Below are 19,918 nucleotides of genomic sequence, written 5' to 3' on the forward strand. Positions count from 1 at the left end.
TCATAATTATATTGAGAGGGGGAGTAAATCAGTATAATTACAAATTTTAATTATTTGAATCTAGTCAAACATCATAAAAATTCAATCTCATAACAAAAAACTTAACATAAGATAAATATGGAAATCATTATGGGTGAAAAATACAAAACTTCTTTATATCAATGATCTTGTAGGCATCACCCTACTATTACATCATTTTCTAGGCACCAAACTATTTGAGACATCGATCCCCTATACTACTTTGTAGGCACAAATTTACTAGAGACACAAATTCCCTTTGTTGTTTTGTAGGCACCAACCTATAGGTGTCACGAATACCCTTTGTTCTTTTGTAGGAACCAACCCAATTCCATCTAATCCTTTGTAGGAACCAACCTATAGGATACACCAATCCCATTTTCTATTTTATAGGTGTCAACCTATAGGAGACACCCATCCCCAATGTCGCATGATTTGTAGGAACCAACCTACAAGAGACACCAATCCCAAAGGTTGCAAATATTTTTTTGTGGCATCCTACTTCATTATGATTGCTTGCTTCTTCGAAATGTAATGTAACAACCATTTTTGTTACCCTTGTATTTTGCAGACGTAACCATGTACTACTAGCATACGGTTCATGGTTGGATGAAGCAGCTGGATAGTAAACTGAAGAATTAAATATAAATTTAAGTGGTTTTTCGAGGAGAGGATGACGTAGATACATAGTACCGAGGGAAGATGGATCTAGCTTGCTTCAAACCCATGAAACTTTATTGGAATTTATTACTGATTTCAGTTCTAACATAATTGGTCTATCATCACTCGAAAATAGGTATGAGAATAAACAAAGTACCAAAGAGAATGGGGAATACAGGCATAGAATGTGGGAGGAGAACAAAGAAGAGTCAACATTAGATTGAGAAGCCAAGAAAGGTTGTGCCTTTCCTAAAATGAAGGGCCATCAAGGAGAATATATTTACACACAACAGAGAGGTGTGGGAGTTATTCTCCTTCATCAAATTTCCCTTCTACCCCTTCTTTTTTAGTTAGTAGTTATTCCTTGGAGTTCCCAAGACTAGTGCAAATAGCATGGAGTAATGGAGCATAGCAAAATGAAGGCAGGGTAGATGTGGAGATAATCACTTCGTCTTGAGCGTTGTAAATTTTCATTGTTAATCCTGATGTTTTTTGTTTGAGGCCACTAAATTGTGTCTATACATGTGAGGAGAGTTGGAGGTTTAGTGGATGATTGAATCACTATGGTGTTTTCTGTATAGCTGATATACACTTGGACAAGGGAATGTAAGTCACTTTGGTTCTTTCTAGAGCGATGTTAACCACCTGGATATTAGAGAGCATAAAATTGTGGTCCTTGTTATGAAAATACAACTCATAAACCACTTGGACAGTGGATTCAATCTCTTGGACTAAAAAATACCCCATCTAGACCATGGTTGAATCCCTGTAAATGGACTTAGGATAGAGAGTTACTGTGGTGCATACATTCATAAGATAGTTGATAAACCACATGGAAAATTAACTTCATCTTTGAGTGTCTATTTCACCCATTGGTGTGAAGTTCTCGATGAGCAAGAATTCCCTCAGTTTTATAGACCTGAGTCAAGACTGGTAAGCTACAAGCATGGTTGTAGTGTAGTTGGCCAATGGTTGGGTGGAGAGTTTAAGTCTCTCTTTCAATTTCTAACCATATTTAAACACATAGATAAGTGTAAATTACCCCTGCATATTAACTCATGAACTATGATGTTCCTCATTATGTTATGACTAGTGGGAGATCTTGTGTGTTGATGAGTGTAAATGAATGTCTGAGATGATAAGTTCACTATTGTACTGATGACTAGAATGATATTTTGTATGTCCATAAATTCTAAGGCATGCTAGAACTATGCTATCCATTATTATGTTCACAATGGAAGGGATAAATTGTGTGTTTAGGTTCATTCAATTGACTGTTAAGGCCCATGAATAAAAATAATTTCTCAACTTGTTCCTCATACTAGTTAATTTCCTAAAATTGACATTCCAAGGCTTCAGACCTTGGGCCATAAGCTAAGAAAAGGGTGGTTTGGGTCATCCCTTTTCTTATAGGTAATAAAAAAATTTTAGGTTATAGCCTCATCTCCTTCAATTGTAAATTTCAGGTAAACGTCATGGGTTGGTCACCCTTCCCTTTTGATAAACAAAACTATTTGATTATTTTGTTATACTTGTATATTTCATTGATACTTGTCAGCAACAGGACTTTAAACACTTATGAGTATGTGTGCATGGGGTCAGCACTAAATGAACAAGGGCAAAACCTCACCTCCACATAACTATGACATGTGATTCATTGGGGCCATCAACCATCGATCATGAAACTATGTATGTTGAATGTTACATCATCATGTGACTGAATATATTTGAATGGTTAAATAATTGTTAGAAATTATATAATATTGCTTCATCCCCCCATCTCAGTATTATCCTGATTCTCAAGTGTACACATGAAGATGGAGGCAGATCCAATTTGTTAACCACATGTCCAATTGTTTGCAACAACTTATAAGAGACATAATAGCTCGGTGAGAATTTATTTGCCTTCTTTTTTTGTTTGAGGAAAAACTATTTATATGGTTGTAGTCTCACAAATACCCACTCCCCCACTTCAAATTCCCCATCACTGTGATGATGATATTCTTATTGTTTCATCCTGTACTCTTGTTAGTGTTGTGTATGTGTTCTCCTACTACTTGAGCCTTTATAGTCCCTTTCGAGCATGTTGTGATAGATAAAGGATGATATCCATAAAGTGTCATAAATGATAACATTTTTTATGAAATATAGAAGGATGTGTTGTACCATCATCTACTATTGACAATCACTTCACCCATTGTGTATGTTTATCAAATAAAAAACAACATAGATATCCTTCTAAATAATTATTCACAATCTCAAATTTCCCATTAAATTGAGGATGGTAAGATGAGTTGTGAGCCAATTGAGTACCTAAATAGGAAAATAATTAGGTCTAAAATTTTGTAGTGAAAATTGGATATGTCACTTATAATAATCTTCGAGATTCCATTTATATTTTGGAAATTTTCATGAATAGTTCTACTATTGTGCTTTCTTTAAAATGATTAGGAGGACAGAAAAATGGGCATACTTTTTCTATTCGATATACCACTACCATATTGACATTATTTCCTTCAGATTCAACTAAAATTGTAATAAAATCCATTGAAACTTCTTCCCGGTGCCAGCTTGGTACGACTAATAGTTATAGAAGCCTCAAGGTCTTGATTTTCTCTCTCTTATTTAGTTGGCATACCACACATTCAACCATAAAATTTTGCACATTTGTTTATGACCTTCTCCAAAAAAATATTTCTTGATCCTATGGTATGTCTTCAAGAACCCTAAATTTCCTCCTACAGAAGCAGTGTGTAATTCCAAAAGGACTTGTTTTTGACTTGAGAATTCTTACATCAGTATCAATGACCTTAATATTGCAACAAATAATTCTTCCACATAATTTTTTCTACTATGTTGAGGTCCTACTACTTTTTTTAATGATATTGCATATCAACTCATCTTGTTTCAATTCTATCCTTGATTATTCCTCCGGGTGAGATTGTGAAATGGAAATAATGCTCTTTCCTTGTGAATGCACTTGCCACAATATTTGTTTTCCCTTTCTATAGATAATTTCAAAGTCACAACCCAACAAATTTGTAACACATTTTTATTGCTCCTCTTAAGGTAGTCTTTGTTCCAATAAGTACTTAAAACTATCATGATTTATTATTACTTTGAAACATCTTCTTATAAATTATGGACATATTTTCTTAACTATGCCTAGTATGACCAACATATCTTTATCATAGTTGGATTTGACTATGTTTTTTTTTTTTTTCAAAGGAAAGCGATTTTCCTTCTTGCACCAATGTCATGTCCTCTTGCATCACACTCCACAATGAATTTTTTTTTGAAGTCGAGTGTAAATAGGACAAGAGTTGTACACATGTCTCTTTAAGTTTTTTAAAAGATTTGGTTTCTTCTTTAGTCCAAAAAAATGCTTCATTCTAAAATAATTTTGTTAAATGTGCTACTACTTGACCATAATTCTTCACAAACTTGTAGTAACATCTTGTCAATCCCAAGAATTCTTAGAGTTTCTTTAAGGTATTTGGGATTTTCCATTCCCTTATAGATTTGATTTTGTTAAGATCCATTTTGACACCTTCATGGAATACAATATAACCAAAATATCCATCTTCCTGAACCCAACGACACACTTCGAAGGATTTGCATATAGTTGGTTCTCTTCCAATAATGTTAAGACACTATAAACATGGTGTACATGTTCTTCCCAATATTTGTAGTAGATTAACGTGTCATCAAGAAACACTAGCACAAATTTCAAAGAAAGGGCTTGAAAATGAAATTCATCAAGCTCTAAAATGTTAAAGCTTCATTTGTAATTCCAAATGGCATAACCAAAAATCTCATAATGACCTTCATGTCTTCTAAAAGATATCAGGATGGCTTACTGTACCATTCTGATTTGATGATAACTAGAATAGAGACCTAACTTGGTAAAGAATATTACTCCATGCAATTCATCTAATAATTCATAAATGGTAGGAATATGAAACATAGCTTTGATTTCCATTTTGTTAAGTTGTATGTAATCTCGAAGGATACACCATGAACCCTCCTTTTCTATAACCATCATCATTAGTGAAAAGAAATCACTTTGACTACGTTGAATGATGTTAGTCTCTAACATTTCTTGATCGATATGCTCATCCTAAACTGTTGCTTAGTTGAATAAAAAGATATCAAAAAATGGACACATCCAACTCACATAAGACACTAGCTCCTTTCAAGAATCTCAGGGTCATAACTTCTAATTCAAACTTTCTATTTTGAATAGTTTTTAGATAATGGCCATAAACTAGGAAAAAATAATTAAATTATTCAAAATTATATTTTAAAACAAAATAAGAAATATATGCATTACTTTTATAATTTCAATCTTCAGGATAAATCACATGAAAGTTTTAAGGTGAACCACTTACTATAGTTCATCATTAGGACAAAGATGGATAGCTAGATCCAAGGAACAAATAAATATAGTAAGACAAAAATAGATAGCTCAATCCAAAGAACAAATAAATATAGTAGAGATGTAATGGCTAAATCCCAACTCACAGAAAAATAAAATATTATATTTAAGAAACATTAGAAAATAAATATAAAATTAAAAATTAAAATTAAAACAAAAAATAATAATGAAAAAAATCCATAAAACTAAAAATTAAGAATAAAGAATTAAAATAAAAAGGAAAGAAAACTAGAAAATAAAGTTTATTACACCTATAAATAATAATTTTTTAGTTCAAATATATGAATAGATAAATAGAAATTATATATATATATATATATATATATATATATAAATAAATATTTTTGAAATTAAAAAAACAAATCTATAATAAGTTCACACTATTTCTATAAATATTTATAGAGATATTAAAATTTATAGATTATTCCATACACATCTTCCTAATAAATTCCTAATAACACATGCATTTTCCCATCCAATAAAAATTAATGAAAACTTTAAGCCATACATAGAATCCTTAGATCACATTGCAAAATTGACACTATTATAGTGCAAATTAATGGAAAATACCTTGAAGATTGGAACATTTTAATTAATGCTTAACCTTTCCTAGACATGACATCGGTAATGCTTAACATTTCCTAGACATGACATCGGTGGATATGTTGGACTTTTTACTTCCATAATATATCGGTGGTTGTCTTGGACTTTTTAGTTGGGCATGTCTATAACATTAGCTCTAAGACTTTTATCTTTTGCACAGAAAAAGAATAGTAAAAGGCCCAACAAACAACTATGGAAGTACCATGTGGTTGTCATGCACATGTCAATATCATTAGTTCAAGATATGTTATCTTTTTTCACAAAAGGATTAGAGTAAAAGTACCATGTGGTTGTCATGGAGATGTCAATATCATTAGTTCGAGATTTCTTATATTTTTAAGAAACAACTATGGATGTATCTTCGGTTGTCTTGGACTTTTTAATTCGGACTTTTTAATTGGACATGTAGATGCGATTACTTCAGGCTTTTTATCTTTTGCACAAAAGTTGATAGTAAAAGGCTCAAGAAACAATTACCGATTTATAATCTTTTAGACAATTGAGATAACTTCATTGCATATATTACATAAATTAATTTCCAATTAATCCTACTCTTATTTCCACTTGTCATAAATTCATTACATATATTACACAAAATGGGACCGGGCGTGCAAAGTAGTGTAAGTTTACAGTGCAATCGATCCATCCACGTTCCAGGGGAAATAAAAAGCACTCTTCATAATCACACACAGTATAACTGCACTAGAATGTTGATAAAGCCAGCAATCTGACAGGTAGTTGGGAGTTCTCAGATAGTTTTTTATTGTCCTCTTTACAGAAACGTGTATGATCTGATGGAGAGTGGGAGCTCTATCGTAACCTGCACATCCATACTTCCACGGGTTTTCCAAAAGTTGTCCATGGAGTGGCATCTATCCTTACTGCCCAGAGACTTTCATACTCCTACAAAATACCAATGTTAGTTTCAACAATTTGCGGGTCTGATATAACAAAGAATGCGACGCGACATGACGATCTCAGGACAAATCTGGTCACTTGTAGGGCTTTTGACAGTAATCCATAATGCATTACCTACACAGGTACGTCGTTTGTTACAGGGATGGTGGAATTCTCTCAAGGATTTCTACAGTCCAAACTCGTATCTGGAGATTCCAGAATTCAATGGCTACTCTTGCGGCGTAGAGGTGAACGAGCTCTACAGAAACGTGCAGCTCTATCTCAGCATCCTCGATGCGGTTGCCCATCCGAGGAGTGGGAGCTCTATCGTAACTTGCACATCCATACTTCCTCGGGCTTTCCAAAAGTTGTCCATGGAGTGGCATCTATCCTTCCTGCCCAGAGACTTTCATACTCCTACAAAATACCAATGTTAGTTTCAACAATTTGCGGGTCTGATATAACAAAGAATGCGACGCGACATGACGATCTCAGGACAAATCTGGTCACTTGTAGGGCTTTTGACAGTAATCCATAATGCATTACCTACACAGGTACGTCGTTTGTTACAGGGATGGTGGAATTCTCTCAAGGATTTCTACAGTCCAAACTCGAATTCAATGGCTACTCTTGCGGCGTAGAGGTGAACGAGCTCTACAGAAACGTGCAGCTCTATCTCAGCATCCTCGATGCGGTTGCCCATCCGAGGAGAGTTAGCGTTGCCCGGGCCAAAAACGCGACATGCCTGTACTTCACGCCAGCCAGCAACAACACCGTGGAAGACACCTTCAGTGGATCGACACTGTAAGGTCCTTGGAGCTGCGGTGCGGTTGGGCGCCGGGCGACCGTGCACGAGCACGACGGGCGGGTGCGACGAACCGGGCGTGTGGAGAAACTGCGACGTTTCTGCGAGCTCCTTGCGACGAAACGTGCGACACTTGGGAAATAATGCGATGGATGAACAGTGGTTTATACCATGGTTTGAAGGGCTCTGCAAGGGGTTGGCCGACCTATGGGAGAGCCCAAGGCCGACTTGAGTATGGCGTGCAAGAGGGGTGTGTGGGCAGTCGACTAGGCAGCACACCCACACACTAAAAGATGTATATATGCTTGAGCATTGGAGCTCATAACTCATCATCGCAGATCACTCTATCTTCGCTCTTGGAGGGAAGTTCTAGTGCGCAGTTTCAAGAGGAGGATGAGCGCATACCTCATGCACTCCTCTTGGTGAGTCGCACTTGGTGAGAGCACTCTTGGTGAGAGGTCGATGCGTTGGGCAAGACGTGCCCGGGTGTATTGTGCGGAGGCGTTTGTGTGGCGACTTGGCGTGAGTGTCTTGGCGACTCGGGTGAGTGCCCGCCCAGCGTGCAAGTGTACACGAAGGTGAAACGAAGGTTGGAACCGGAGGTTGTTGAGTTGGGCAGGCGGTACTACGTGTTGTGCACACGATTTGGGCGTTTGTCAAGAGTTGGCAAGCGGGACTGCATGTGGGCAGGGATACACGGTTTGGCCGTTTGCGACCAAACGAAGAGCGAACCGGGGAAGACGTGCGACGAGGTGAACGACGGGTTGGTGAGTCGTGCGGCGACCGTGCGGAGGTGCCGACGAGCTGGGCAACCGAGTTTGCCGAAGTTGTGTAAATTTGGTTAAGTGTAAATTTGGGGTTTCCCAAGGACTTAGTCTGTACATTGTAAAAATGATGATTATATAATATATTGATTCGGGCAGACTCACATTACGGGAGTTTCCCCTCCCCTTTATACTGTTGCAATTGTCATTGTTCTTGTTATAATTGCTATGGATAATGAATGAGTATGGGCTTCATTGGTATAAAGGATAAATGTATGTTTACTTGGTTGCGAAACACAAGCTAAGTAATGTTAAAGTGAAAGTAGGCGTAGTCCACAAACATAAGTATTGGTGAAAAGAAAGTGTTCGGTGGTGCCGCACCTTGCTATAAGCGGTTGGAAGACTACCGTAGGTGTAGGGGCGTGACAAACACTCTGGTGGACGCATCATGTGGAGACGCCTGGTAACGATTTACGCGAGGAAAGATGGAGCTTCACGCTCAAAATCAAGAAACGAGACCGCGCCCACGTGGTCTCGAGTTACCTACAACATCTGGAGAAACAGGCCCAGGAATTCGATTGCCGGAGTCGTGATCGGAAGCTTTATACCAATAACGGCCATGGGTCCCGTCACTGCAGCTGGACGACAACCCTTATCCCGATTGCCGGTTTCTGCAAACCGCTTACGTGGCCCACTCAGGCCCACTGTCACGCCCCTACACCTGCGGTAGTCTTTTAGCTGCTTATAGCGAGGTGCGGCACTACCAATCGTTTCCTTTTCACCAATACTTACGATTGTAGACTACGCCTAATATTCCATACTTAGTCTTATTTTCATTACCAAGAATTATTAATATGTTCTTTTATACAAGTGAAATCCATAACATTCACATAAACAGTATTATACAAGAGAAATGCACAACAATATGAAGGGAGGGGCAACTCCCTGCAATATGAGTCTGCCCGAATCAATATATTATACAATCTTCAATGTTACAAAGCTTTACAAGTTTAATCTTGGGAAACTCCAAATTTACACTTAGCCAATTTTCACAACTTCGGCAAACTCGGTTGCCTAGCTCGTCCGCACCTCCGCACGATCGCCGCACGACTCTCCAACCCTTCATTCACCTTGTCGCACGATCGTGCTGTTTGCCCAACTCGGGCGCACCTCCAAGTCGCCACACACGGGCACCTCTGCCCGAGACACACCTTCGTTCACAATCTCAACACTTCACCAAAGGTCACACCGTGCACACTTGCATGACGGGCGGGCACTCAACCGAGTCATCCAAGAAACCGTGCCAAGCCGTCGCACAAACCGGGCGCCCACCAACGTTTCACCGTCGGGCTCTCTGTCGCATAGCCTGGGCACCACACAACCGTGCACGCCCTACTCCAACCGGCGGGCGCTCCTCTACCCACGCCCTTCACCCAAACCAAAAAACACTACTACCTCTGTGCGGCCTCGCCCAAGAACAGGCGCATCACCCAAATTTGCGCCCTCCTTCTTCTTGCTGCGTCCTCACCTTGTTCTATGCACTTCTCACATGTTGAGCGATGGTTGTATGATGATCGAATGAGCTTTAATGCTCTTCAATATATATGCAAGGTAGGGCGTAGTCTTGGCTACCCAACCGACTTGCCCAACGACCCTACTCCATTGCAAATGCCTCTACTATGTGTCGACCTTGCTCATGTTTGTAGGTCTGCCTCCATACGTTCAAACCCATGCTTCCACGCATATAACTCAGCTCATCCTCCTTCCACACGCATTTAAACTTGATGCCTTCGTGTGCTAAGTCAAGGCTCGCTCTTCCTTCGTCACTCTTCAAGCCAGAGCGTGCGCATAAGGACCGCCGGTCCTTACATCCTCCTCCACCTGAAGTCGTTGTCGTCCTTGACAACATACAATATTGGTATCCATCCACCAAGATCATCAACAACTGTATCATCCATGATGTCAACTCCTCCACACACTGCAAACATCCCTGCAACATATGTAGAACCACCATCTCTATCATGTCTCGTCCCAGCAACCATCTGTCACCAAGATCACCATACCAAGGTATACACTCCATCGGTATGTCATACATCGGAAATCATCTCAATCCATGATCATCGACCACCCTGTCACAATCTCCACATGCTGCTCTCCATCATGGAAGGCTGGCCCCTCCATCTCAAGCTACATGCTTCCTGCAACCTCCCGTGTCGACCTCATCATGTGTCGTCCTCGTGTGAACTGCTACCATGATACTCCAACAAATGCTAACACATCTCTGTACATTGATGTCCCCCATGTCTGAACTAGTTGGGTAGCTAATCCAACTGTCACGCTCAAACCATGAGAATGCACATCCTCATGCCACCATCAGTTGTTTCTCAGAATATCCCGTCACATCCTCAACTTGATCAAGGATCCATCTCTATATAAGTAAGCCATGCTCAGGTCCATGAAGTGGTCCTCATCTCATCTGCAACATGTTGTCCATGATGTTTGGTATTAATTGTTGGCATTATGAATAAAGTGTTGTCCTTGATGGCAACCCATTCAGGTGACAGATCACTGTTCTTCAAGTCAGCAGCAGAAGTTGATGATCAGCTATCAAATATTGAAGGAAATAAGGAGGACGCAGGTATACCTTACAGAAAGTGCGTACCCGCAGGTACACCATGCAGAAGCCGTGTCCAGAGACGCAGGCCAGCCGTTCAGGAGGTGCGTCCACCCAGTGCACACATTTTAAGGCAGAGAAAAGCACACGTGGGGGTTTCTTGTGTTTTACTCTTGGTATCTAGCCGACGGTATTGTGTTATTGTGGTGTTGGCTCGTGGTATTGTTCCATGATTTGAGGAGGAGCTTGCCTATATAAAGCAAAGGAGATCATTTGGTTTATGAATGTCTTTGGTTGAATATCTTATTGGGTGAGATCTGGTCTAGATCTAAAAGGCAAATCTACTGAAGGACTGAGATCCCTTTGGCGCAAGATCAGATCTGTAGATCTGACTGTTTGGGTTACTCTTAAAGTCTTGAAATCATTCATACCCGAAGGGACGCAGGTACAGTGAAAGGAAAGCGCGCCGGGACGCAATGCAGAATCTGGAGATCTGCGTGGGGACGCAGGGCAGACGAAGTTCAGGTGCGTCTGGGACGCAGTTCAGTGACTGGAGATCTGCGTGGGGACGCAGAGCAATCAAGGTTCAGGTGCGTCTCTGAAGCAAAAAGACGCGGTGCGATAGTGTTTTTGGGTGCGTCCCTGTAGCAGAAGGACGCGACGCGATAGTGTTTTTGGGTGCGTCCCTGTAGCAGAAAGACGCGGCGCGATAGTGTTTTTGAATGCGTCCCTGAAGCAACAGAACACAGAGCAGTTAAAGGAACAGTGCGTGGGCACGCAGCGCAGCAGAAGGATATCTGCGTGTGGACGCAGGGGAGCAGAAGGTTAACTGCGTCTGGTCGCAGGCCATAGAAGGAAAAACTGCGTCTCTATCTTAAGATATTCTGTTGATTGAATTTCTCTGTTGATAAGGTGTTCTGGGTTACTTCTGTTATAGTTGATCTGATATCTGTAGTGAACTGTAACTGTTACGTACTTGTTGATCATCTAATGCTTTATGAAAAGAAGTAGGGGGTTGTAGCTCCCTTCCAGGAGTAGACTGGAAAACGAGAGAGAAAGAGAGTTGTAGCTCTCTGCAGGTTGCAGCCTGCGTATTGGTAAAGGACTGCACCAGTACAAAATCATTGTAAAAGAAGTTTCTAATTTGAAAGAAGATAGAGACATATTGCAGCAGGTGGTTTTCACCCACATTGGGTTTCCACCTTACATCTTGTGTTCTTTGGTGTGACTATCTGTTTTTCTTTGGTCATGCTCATTATTTTATGGTACTGACATGCAAAAATAATTCAAAGATCAAATAAGAAAGATTTATTAAATTGCTAGATAATACTGATTCACCCCCCTTCTTAGTATTATTTCCAACAATTGGTATCGGAGCAGGTCCTTCAGAGAAGCTTGATCGCTTGAAGGTAGATCGTTCATCATGAGCAACTACGAGAGAGAAGCATCAATCAGGCCACCGGTTTTTGATGGGACAAACTTCAATTATTGGAAGGTAAGAGTTACTGCATATCTTCAATCTCTTGGTACAGAAGTTTGGGACATTGTAGAAACAGGCTATGCTTTTCCTTCAGCTACTCCTACAGATCCAGCTGAGAAAAAGAAGTATGAAACAAATGCAAAAGCAGTCAGTACTCTATTAGGAAGTATATCCCAAACGGAATTCATGAAGGTAATGCACTTCAAATCAGCAAAAGAGATATGGGACAAAATGGTCACGAGCTATGAAGGAGATGAACAGGTAAAGCGAGCTAAACTTCAAACTCTCAGGATTTAGTATGAGACTCTCAAGATGTATAATGATGAAAGTGTGGCTAATTATTTTATTCGGGTAGATGAGATTGTTAATTGTATGAAAAATTTGGGTGAAGAAATAAAAGAGGCTATAGTAGTTGAAAAGATTCTAAGATCATTATCCCCCAAGTTTGAATCTAAAGTATCTACAATAGAAGAAAAGGAAAATCTCCGAATTCTCACTATGTCTCAGCTACATGGAATTCTAACTGCTTATGAAATGAGAAAGGGAGGTCCATCAGACAGAAGGGAAGCTGCTTTCAAGGCATCAGGCAAAGAAGATTACTATGAAGCAAGCCATGTTCCAGAAGAAGAGGAAGAAGAATCAAATTTTGTCAGAAATCTTCAAAGGGGTTCGGGAAGGTTCAGAGGTAAGCTACCTTTCAAATGCTTTGCTTGTGGAAGAGTAGGTCATTATGCTGCAAAATGTCCTTATAAGGATAAAGGAAAGGAACTTGCTAGATGGAACAAGAAACAAAGTGCAAATAAGAAAAGCTACTACACCCATGAAGATAGTGATGGTCTATCAAACAGTGATGAAGATGAACGAGGTAATGAATATAAGTTATTAATGGCATTTGAAGATGATGATTATATGGATCCTAGAGATGTGGATAACCTTTATGATGAAATCACTAGACTCAACAGATGTATAGAAGAAAAGAATGTGATCATTGATACTCTACAATTTCAAATTGATGAAAAGGAAAAACATCTTGAAAAACTAGAAGGAGAAATTGTTGGTCTTAGAAAAGAGATTGAGAAAACAAAAGCTATTAATCTTAAGTTTGTCAAAGGATCTGAAACTTTGGATAAGATTATCAATGTGCAGCGGTCTCCTCTAAACAAGACAGGTCTGGGCTACAATGGAGAAACCTCTCAAGCATCCACCTCAAAGAGTTATCTTGATGCAGCAAGAAGAAATGAGCAAAAGAACAATGAAGATCATCAGGTAAAGCAGGGACGAATTACAAACAGAAACTATCAAGGGCAATCCATCTTAAGGGTGAACCAGCCACAGGTAAAATCTTCTCAATTTTGTCCAAGAATAGATGAAAATAGAAATTACAATCAGTTGGCTAGTAGATTCGATAACCGCAGAAGTTTCTGCAATGGACAATGCTTTTCTTGTCATAACTTTGGTCACAAAGCAGCTCAATGTGTTTCATATAAAACAATCATGACTAGGGAAGCTCAAAAACAAAGAAGTATGACAGGGATTACAAAAAGGACCTATAACAACTTTTCAGTTCTTGAAAATGAAGTCGAATGTTCTATTTGCAATAACTTTCGTCATGAAGAATCTGAATGCAGGAGCAGGTTTCAGCAGAAAAAGGAGCAAGCCTCAAGCACCAAAACATGGAGAATAAAGGAACCTCAAACAGAAAGATGTGGAATAGCATTTTATGCAGAGGGACAGGAAAATCTATGGTACATTGACAGTGGATGTTCGAAGCATATGACAGGTGATAAAGAAAAACTTGAATCTTATTCTGCTCTAGAAAAGGGAAAGAAAGTCTCTTTTGGAAATGATACTCCTGCAACTATAAAAGGAAAAGGCATTGCTCAGTTAAAAGAAAAGGTCAAAGCTGGAAATGTTTTGTATGTTGATGGATTGAAGCATAATCTTCTAAGTGTCAGCCAGATGTGTGATCAAAGAACCGAGGTTATTTTCAGATCGAATGGATGTCTTGTTCGTGATCTTGATACAGGTAAAACAGTACTCAAAGGCAAAAGAACTCCAAATAATCTGTACATATTTGAAGAAGGACAACAACAATGCTATCTGAGCAAGGATGAAGAGCACTGGTTATGGCATCGAAGGTTGGGACATCTAAGCTTCTCACAAATAAGGAAAGCATGCAAATATCAGGCAGTTCGCGATCTTCCAGATATCAAAATTCCTGACAACACCATATGCAGATCATGTCAGTTTGGAAAACAAACCAGAACTAACTTTCCAGAGAAAGAAGGATCAGCTAGCATGCCTCTTGAGCTAGTACATACAGATACATGTGGTCCATTCAGGAAAAGAACACCTAGAGGAGAGGAATACTTGATATTATTTATTGACGATTTCTCCAGGTTTGTCTGGTTAGGACTTATGAAGCACAAAGATGAAGCATTCGAAAAATTCAAATCCTTCAAAGCCTTGGTTGAAAATGAATCAGGTCACAAAATTAAGTGCCTCAGATCCGACAGAGGTGGGGAATTTACTTCAAATGAATTTTTCGATTTCTGTGATGAACATGGGATAAGGAGAGAATTCTCTACAGCTAGAACTCGTCAGCAAGATGGAGTTGTTGAAAGAATGAACAGAACAATCCAACAAATGGCTCGTGCTATGCTTGATGAATCAGGAACTCCCGCAACTTTCTGGGGTGAAGCTGCACATGCTGCGGTTGTTATTCTCAACAAAACAAATGTCCGGGTGAACAGCACTCAAACTCCTCATGAGCTTTGGAGTGGCAGGACTCCTTCCATAAAGCACTTCAAAATCTTTGGGAGCAAATGCTATATCAAGAATACTGATGAGCAGCTTGGCAAACTTGAACCTAGAGCAGATGAAGGCATTCTTCTTGGCTACTCTCCATATAGCAAAGCATACAAGTGCTACAATAAAAGACTTGGCAGAATTGTTGACAGCATTGATGTAGTGGTTGATGAGAAGGGATACATTCCTAGGCAAGTCCATCATGAAGACATCGAAGAAGATGAAGGCTACCCTCAAAGACAGGATGATGAAGAAGAAGAACCTCAAGAAGAACCTCAAGAAGAGCCAGAGGAGCAAACAAGAATAGAAGAAAAGACTCCATCCAGATATGTTCAGAAGAATCATCCAGAATCTCAGATTGTGGGGCAGAAAGAAGCAGGTGTACAAACAAGAAGAACAGTTGCAGAAGCCTCAAGCTATTTGGCATGACTCTCCTCTACTGAACCACAAAATGTGAAAGAAGCATGCAAAGATGAATGTTGGATGAAAGCAATGGATGAAGAACTTGAGAAAATCGAAAAGAACAACACTTGGGAGCTGGTTCCTAGACCAAAGAATAAGAATGTTATCGGAACAAAATGGGTCTTCAAAAATAAATTGAATGAAAATGGAGAAGTAATTAGAAACAAAGCCAGACTTGTTTGTAAAGGGTATGCGCAGCAAGAAGGAATAGACTTTGAAGAAACTTTTGCTCCTGTTGCAAGACTTGAGGCCATCTGAATGTTCCTTGCTCTCTCAAGTTTTCAAAACTTCAAAGTATTTCAAATGGACGTGAAATCAGCCTTTCTGAATGGAGACTTGGAAGAAGAAGTATACATTGAATAGCCAGATGGGTTCATTCTTGGAAATGATCCAAATCTTGTATGCAGATTGAAAAAGGCTCTCTATGGTCTCAAACAAGCTCCAAGGGCTTGGTACTACCGGTTGGACAAATATCTTCATCAACAAGGTTTTTCAAAAGGTTCAGCAGATAGAAATCTGTATATAAAAGTTGAAAATGACAAATTGCTAATACTAGTTGTGTATGTAGATGACATTATTTTTGGCAGCAATGAAGAAGCTATGAGTCAAAGCTTTGCCTCGGTCATGCAGAAAGAATTTGAAATATCCTTGCTAGGAGAACTAACATATTTCCTTGGTTTGCAAATCCAACAAAAAGAAAGAGGAATCTTTTTATCTCAAACCAAGTATCTCAAACAGATTTTGAAGAAATATGGCATGGAAGATGCAAAACCAGTATGTACACCCATGGTCACAGGATGTAGTCTCAGTGCAAATGATGAATCTGCAGCAGTACATCAACCAACCTACAGATCTATGATTGGAAGTTTACTATATTTGACAGGTACTCGACCAGACATCATGCATGCAGTTGGAATAGTTTGAAGATTTCAGGCAAATCCGAAGGAGACTCATCTTCAGGCAGTAAAGAGAATTTTCAAATATCTTCAAGGGACTCAAAATTATGGCTTATGGTATCCTAGAGATACAGATCTTACTCTTCATGCTTATACAGATGCAGATTGGGCCGGAAGCGTGGATGACAGGAAAAGCACAAGTGGTGGTGCGTTCTTTATGGGTTCCAGACTGGTATCTTGGTTCAGCAAGAAACAGAGTTCGATTGCCTTGTCTACAGCTGAAGCGGAATATGCTGCTGCTGCATCTTGTTGCACCCAACTTCTTTGGATGATGCAGACTTTGCAGGATTTTCAAATCACTTGTACACCACCTATCCCCATCTTATGTGATAACACAAGTGCAATCAACATCTCAAAGAATCCGGTTATGCATTCAAAAACCAATCACATACCAATCAAGTATCATTTTCTCCGAGAACAAGTGCTTGAACAGAAGGTCAAGTTGGAGTATGTTCGTTCTAAGGAACAAGTTGCTGATATTCTCACCAAACCATTGCCCAGGGACACCTTTGAGTACCTCAGGCAAAAGTTGGGGGTTGTTGATGCATCATCTTGTTGTTGAATCTTTTCTGATTGATGGTACAGGATCAGGGGGAGCATATAATGCATTGTTGGCATTATGGAGGATGGTCAGAAGGAGGTCTTGGAAATAGCTGCAATATATCTCTATCTCTTTCATGGTGGATTATGGTTCTTTGTTGCAGATCTGGTTCATATTCAGGAGGAGCATGTTCTTAGGGGGAGCATACCCCTTTTGCCCTTGATGTCAAAGGGGGAGAATGAAGCTGAAGTTTGTGAGGTTGCCATCAAGTCCAAAGGGGGAGATTGTTGGCATTATGACTAAAGTGTTGTCCTTGATGGCAACCCATTCAGGTGACAGATCACTGCTCTTCAAGTCAGCAGCAGAAGTTGATGATCAGCTATCAAATATTGAAGGAAATAAGGAGGACGCAGGTATACCTTACAGAAGGTGCATACCCACAGGTACACCATGCAGAAGCCGCGTCCAGAGACGCAGGCCAGCCGTTCAGGAGGTGCGTCCACCCAGTGCACACATTTTAAGGCAGAGAAAAGCACACGTGGGGGTTTCTTGTGTTTTACTCTTGGTATCTAGCCGACGGTATAGTGTTATTGTGGTGTCGGCTCGTGGTATTGTTCCATGATTTGAGGAGGAGCTTGCCTATATAAAGCAAAGGAGATCATTTGGTTTATGAATGTCTTTGGTTGAATATCTTATTGGGTGAGATCTGGTCTAGATCTAAAAGGCGAATCTACTGAAGGACTGAGATCCCTTTGGCGCAAGATCAGATCTGTAGATCTGACTGTTTGGGTTACACTTAAAGTCTTGAAATCATTCATACTCGAAGGGACGCAGGTACAGTGAAAGGAAAGCGCGCCGGGACGCAGTGCAATATCTGGAGATCTGCGTGGGGACGCAGGGCAGACGAAGTTCAGGTGCGTCTGGGACGCAGTTCAGTGACTGGAGATCTGCGTGGGGATGCAGAGCGATCAAGGTTCAGGTGCGTCTTTGAAGCAAAAGGACGCGGCGCGATAGTGTTTTTGGGTGCGTCCCTGTAGTAGAAGGACGCGGCGCGATAGTGTTTTTGGGTGCGTCCCTGTAGCAGAAAGACGCGGCGTGATAGTGTTTCTGAATGCGTCCCTGAAGCAACAGAACGCAGAGCAGTTAAAGGAACAGTGTGTGGGCACGCAGCACAGCAGAAGGATATCTGCGTGTGGACGAAGGGGAGCAGAAGGTTAACTGCGTCTGGTCGCAGGCCACAGAAGGAAAAACTGCGTCTCTATCTTAAGATATTCTGTTGATTGAATTTCTCTGTTGATAAGGTGTTTTGGGTTACTTCTGTTATAGCTGATCTGATATCTGTAGTGAACTGTAACTGTTACGTACTTGTTGATCATCTAATGCTTTATGAAAAGAAGTAGGGGGTTGTAGCTCCCTTCCAGGAGTAGACTGGAAAACAAGAGAGAGAGAGAGTTGTAGCTCTCTGCAAGTTGCAGCCTGCGTACTGGTAAAGGACTGCACCAGTACAAAATCATTGTAAAAGAAGTTTCTAATTTGAAAGAAGATAGAGACATATTGCAGCAGGTGGTTTTCACCCACATTGGGTTTCCACCTTACATCTTGTGTTCTTTGGTGTGACTATCTGTTTTTCTTTGTTCATGCTCATTATTTTATGGTACTGACATGCAAAAATAATTCAAAGATCAAATAAGGAAGATTTATTAAATTGCTAGATAATACTGATTCACCCCCCCTCTCAGTATTATTTCCAACACTAATGTGCTGCATGAAATCAACTACATCTACACCAACATCATCATCCATATGTGTGCCTCCTCAATATGAAGAGACCATCTCATCAAATTCCGACTGTCGATGTGTCACATCCAGGTCCATGAAGCAACCTCCATCATATCTGCAATGTGCCATCCCTCAAGTCTGTCATAGAAACAAGTATACACCTATCTCATCTATCCATGTGCTGCCCACAATCATAGGTCAATCAAGTCCCATGTGTCAAAAGTGGTTAAGTCTCAGCTCAACCCATGCCCAAGTGTTGCCACCAAGGCATCATCATCATTGTAACTCCATCACTTCAAAATGCCTCATATCGATCCTCCACATCAAGTCACTCTTTCAAGCCATTCCCATACATGTACTTGAAAGTATGCACCCCATCCTGCATCAAAGTCTCTGACCTCAGCTCCTCAATGCAACAGATCTTCCAAGTCCACCATATATGAAGTCCCTAAAAGTCACAACCTCATGTCATCATGAGCTCCATGAGTCATCTCCAACCAATATCTCAGTAAGCATACAAGTCTCAGCCCAAAGGTCTCTGCAAGATGCCTCAGCCCTCCATGTAGTAGGAATGCTCCATATTTTTCTCACAACTCCATCCAAGTCCATGGCCTTGTTGTACAAGAGTGCACAACCACTCCATCAGCTCATAAATAATAAATCTCCCTGTCACACTAGCAAATCCACTTGCACAACATCCCTGCCTTAGCACTCCTCATTGGATGCCCATAAGTGACACCTCTACAAGTGCTCCTGCATAATGTCCCTGCATAAGACTGCCATGCTTCATGTCTCCAACCTGATGCCCATGACTAAGTTTCCCATGTAATCCAACCAAGTAGACCCATCACAACAATCGGTCATCCTCATCTAAGTCGGCAATCTTCAGTCTAGTGAAATCGGTCACCCAACCATATCATCATCATCACATCACGAGTCCCCCTCATCATGGCTCCTCCACTGAAGGTTCCACCAAGAGTTGCTGTTGGTCTCAACCATGAGAAGTCCACCCAAGCATCATCGTCCCTCAAGTGTGTGCCCTCCAATCTATCCATGAATCATGCTGGGCACTTAGCCAATTCTCCATATGGCT

General features: G+C 40.3%; 1 pseudogene; it reads left to right on the forward strand.

Moving 5' to 3' along the window:
- The first annotated feature begins 6,687 nt into the window (after positions 1-6,687).
- Positions 6,688-19,918, forward strand: part of LOC149252824 (AAA-ATPase At4g25835-like) — a 33,682-nt pseudogene continuing 20,451 nt past the window's right edge.

The sequence above is a fragment of the Pinus tabuliformis genome, chromosome 7, assembly GCF_031772625.1.
Source record: "Pinus tabuliformis cultivar Carrire ecotype Pingquan chromosome 7, CPIR1, whole genome shotgun sequence".
In the NCBI taxonomy this organism is placed as follows: Eukaryota; Viridiplantae; Streptophyta; class Pinopsida; order Pinales; family Pinaceae; genus Pinus; species Pinus tabuliformis.